Raw genomic sequence first — 4,579 nt, forward strand, 5'->3', positions numbered from 1 at the left:
CAATAATGTTCATGTCTGGTGACTGAGCTGGCCAATCCTGGAGCACCTTGATCTTTGCTTTCAGGAGCTGTGATGTGGAGGCTGAAGTATGAGGAGCGCTATCCTGCTGGAGAATTTGCCCTCTCCTGTGGTTTGTAATGTAATAGGCAGCACAAATGTCTTGATACCTCAGGCTGTTGATGATGCAGATCTCTCGCACACCCCCATACTGAATATAACCCCAAACCATGATTTCTCCTTCCCCAAACTTGACTGATTTCTGTGAGAATCTTGGCTCCATGCTGGTTCCAGTAGGTCTTCTGCAGTATTGGTGGTGATTGAGATCAACAGATGATTAATGGGAAAAATCCACCTTCTGACACTTTAACAAATGATCAACTAGAAGTCGAGTTATTATGTGTTGATCTTACTACTGAGATCCACCACAAGACTTGAGTCAGGTATATGATGTTTCTGAATGGTCATTTGTAGTCAACTAAAAGTGAATCTTTAATGAACAGAGCACTGATAATAGGCTGTAAATGATGACAAAATCTTCATCTGTGTTGAATAAAAACAAGAACTCGCTCAATTATTGCTTAAAAATCTTTTTTTTTTGTGTGTTTCTGTTAAAAAAATACAAAATAAAATACAAAAAAAGGAGTAAAAATAATTCTGTATCTCTGCATTCACTCGCTGTAGAACTTTCAAAGGTTTCTTTCAAGAGTTTCCAACCTCTGAGTCCAGTATTGTGAGTTTTCTCTGCATAATTATGAATACAGAGGATTTACATGGTCTCCACATCATTCATATGTTTGGCTTGAAAAGCAGAAAGGCTAAACACTGCACGAATGCTTCTCTTACCTGGAGTTTTTGTCTACTTTCTAATCCAAATACCTAAAAACTCTTAAATCAAGAAGCATTTTCTAGACAAGCAAAAAATATTGTGTTGATTTTAGAAATAATGAGTCAAAATTAAGTGAATTTTCCCTTAAAATGAGATAAATAACATGATTTGAAAGCAAATTCAAGATTATTTTGCTTGTTTTAATGAAAAACTCACTTCATTTTAGCTCAAAATGAACTGAAAACAACACGATATGTTTTACTTGTCTAGAAAATGCTTCTTGATGTCAGAAATGTTAGATATTCAGACTAAAGCCAGGACAAAATCTCAGTAGGAAGAGCCGTGTTGTTATGGTGTAGGGTGAGCATTACAGTAAGCCTTCATTAGACAACATTAATTAATCACGGTACATTATTTTAGAAACATCATTACAACCTCAGAGGTTATCCATGTTTATCAATATTTCATTATATTACGATTGCCTGCTGCTCTGCACAGATCTTACCGCAAACCACAAAGTTTATTTAGGTTGCTGTCGCCGCCTTCAGTATTATTGATTTCTTCTGTTATCGATATTTTATCCTTCATTCATTTTCCTGAAGCTTAGCGCCTTATTTATCAGGATAATAAACTGCCAACTATTCCAGCATATGTTTTACACAGCGGATGCCCAGTACTGGGAAACACCCATACACACTCATTCACACACACTCATACACTACGGCCAATTTAGTTCATCAGTTCCCCTATAGCGCATGTGTTTGGACTGTGGGGGAAACCGGAGCACCCGGAGGAAACCCACACCAACACGGGGAGAACATGCAAACTCCACACAGAAATGCCAGATGACCCAGCCGGGACTCGAACCAGCGACCTTCTTGTTGTGAGGTGACAGTGGTGCTAAGCACTGTGCCGCAGCATTATTAAGTTCACATTCTATTGTATCATATGACGTTCATTGATGATTTATTAATGTAAGATTTATAGGTACTCTGTTTAATTCATGTGTGTTTTTCTCTGCTGTTAACTTTTAAAGGTGTTAAACAAAATAAACACTATTATATCAAGTTAAAATGATGTTAAATTATAACCATATTAAAAAATATGTAACTTTAATAATGAATAAAAATGAAAGAAATTAGTAGTATTCAAAATAAAATGAATGCTTAATGATACTATTATTATTATTGTCATATGATTAAATATTAGAGTGGCACAGCGGGTAGCAAGGTCACTGGTTCGAGTCCTGGATGGATCAGTTGGCATTTTTGGTGTGGAGTTTGCATGTTCCTCCGGTTTCCCCCACAGTCCAAACACATGCGCTATAGGTGAATTGATGAACTAAATTGGCTGTAGTGTATGAGTGTGTGTGAATGAGTGTGTATGGGTGTTTCCCAGTGATGAGTTGCAGCTGGAAGGGCATCCGCTGTGAAAAACACATGCTGAATAAGTTGGCGGTTCATTCCGCTGTGGCGACCCCAGATTAATAAAGGGACTAAGCTTAATATAAAATAAATGAATATAAATGGTTGTAGTTTTAATGTTAACCTTAAATAACATACTACTGGTCTGCTGAATGCTTGATTCTGATTGGCTGATGAGCATTCTAAGGGGCCGATCACACCTAACGTGCTTTTTGCGTTGAGGCGCCTTTTTTGAATGGTTTACTAATGGCCACGAGTGTTTTTGCGTGCTGCTTTTGCGCCTCTCACGCTTCTGCTGTTGCACACTGTGCGTTCGCTGTTGAAAATCGGCAGCTCAGAGCAGAAAAAGAGCGTTACGTCAGTCGAGTTTCTTTCAATCTCCAATCAAATGAAAGCAGAGGCGGGGTTTCCGTTGAGGTGCCTGCAGTGTTTGGCTGCATCTGAAATCGCATACTTCCATACTATATAGTACGCTAAAAACAGTATGTGAGCAGAGTAGTATGGTCGAATTAATAGAATTCGAAAAACAGTACGTGAGACGTACCCGGATGACCTACTACAGGGTAAATGCAGGAATCCTGAAGGTAATTTCAATAGCTTATTAAGACTTTTTAAAGACCTTCTCAGAGTATTTTAATACCTCGTCGCCAATTCAAGTTCTAATCATCATCAAACCTTTAACTCAATCAACAGTTGCTCATCAGTAGTTGTAGTTAAATAAGTGAATTGAACACAACTGTGCAACAGAACTCGGAATAAGCAGATAAGTGGAAAAAACAAAGCTTGAAGGAATAAATAACGCGGTTAATTTCAGCGACAGGTTTCAGACACTGTTTTAACTTGTCTATCTCCAACTGAACTTCCATTATCCCATTTTGCCGTCAGTTTCACTCTATGGCTTCACTACATGTGGAGAACGTCACATCATCTTCCCGGGATTGTCACAAATTACGTGACATCACCCGGAAGGAGGAGCTTTGCCGGACGCACCCCGGCTCGTGGATCGCGTGGATCAAGCACGCCGTTGTTAATATTAGGAGGATAATAAATATATGTATGCTATTTTGCAGTCAAACACTTTGGACACAGCTTTAACTAAATTTAAGACCTCGTAAAAATGCGATTAAGACTTTTAAATACCTTTAAAGGGCCTTAAATTTCTCATAATTGATTGATCAACTTTTAATACCTTTTAAGACCCCGCTGACACCCTGTACTACTTCCGGCGAGATTCAGAAGTGCACATCGGATGGACGCTACACTATTGCATGATGCACCGTGAAAGAATTCATGAATGGGAGTAAAGCAAGTGGCAACCTCCCGCTCTCCCTCGGGAAGCCAATACAGAAGAAACTGAAACTGCAATTCATGAACTGGCCACTGGGGGGCTGGCTCCAGGAACTCCAGATAAACAGCTAAACTGGCCAATTTTACAGCTAATAAAAACATGTTTACAGCCTGGTACAAAAGATGATTTTGGTCTATATAGCTAATATTACCCTTCATGACAACTGTGAGGGGGTGAGAAACTCTGTTTCCTTTATATTAAGTTATATTAAGTTAGATAATTAAGGGCGTGGCCACTTGAGTGACAGCTAGGTCTCGCTGGTCACCATCACTTCATCTCAGCTCATTCCGGCTGATTAGCTGCTGAACTGAGCATGTACGTCGTATTTTAGTGTTGTTTTATGTGGCTTTACACAGTCAGCTGCCTTTTGGAATTATTTCCTGCAATTATCAGATGATTTAGCTCGCTGTGTGCACTTAATTGTGCTCACAAACTGTTCAAGTAGCCTCCATTTCCCAGCTGAGTGAAATTATCTACCTATATCTCATCTCTATAAATGTATTTGTTTAATTTAATTCTCTTTAGAGCTGTAAAGCACTCCAGAATCTGACAGATTGATTAGCTGTAGGCTCTAGATCTGAAACGTTATCATACACTGTTATTTCATCAATAGCCTTACATTTACTCACACTAATTGATTTCTAATTACTAAACTGATTACTAATTTGAAGTGTTTGAAAATAATTGGCGTTTTCCTCCTGTAGAAAAACATCATAAGAACAATGTTTAGCGGCTCAATGTATTACTACAGTGTTTTTAAAAGTCTAAACACTTTATTGATATAGTGTACAGCCAAGCACATGTGGTCAGAACACAAACGAGTGGCAGGTAATGAAGTATTAAGCGTTTCTCTCAAAGTAAAGCCTGTCTAAGCTAAATGCTAGCAGGTGTCTGTAGTTCACGCTCACGCTTCGCCTCTTTGCTCTTGTTTGGTATCCTCCGGTCAGTGCGATGACGTGCGAACAAAATGGCGTCAGCTGG

General features: G+C 38.9%; 1 protein-coding gene across 1 annotated transcript in view; it reads right to left on the reverse strand.

The window, feature by feature from the left end:
- Window positions 1-571: 571 nt before the first annotated feature.
- Window positions 572-4,579, reverse strand: part of mcc (MCC regulator of WNT signaling pathway) — a 160,034-nt gene continuing 156,026 nt past the window's right edge. The window contains exon 19 of the mRNA XM_056457218.1: window positions 572-4,579. This exon is cut by the window's right edge and continues 1,477 nt beyond it. The gene's annotated coding sequence lies outside the window, so the exon portion shown is untranslated.

Source organism: Danio aesculapii, chromosome 5 (assembly GCF_903798145.1).
Source record: "Danio aesculapii chromosome 5, fDanAes4.1, whole genome shotgun sequence".
NCBI lineage: Eukaryota > Metazoa > Chordata > Actinopteri > Cypriniformes > Danionidae > Danio > Danio aesculapii.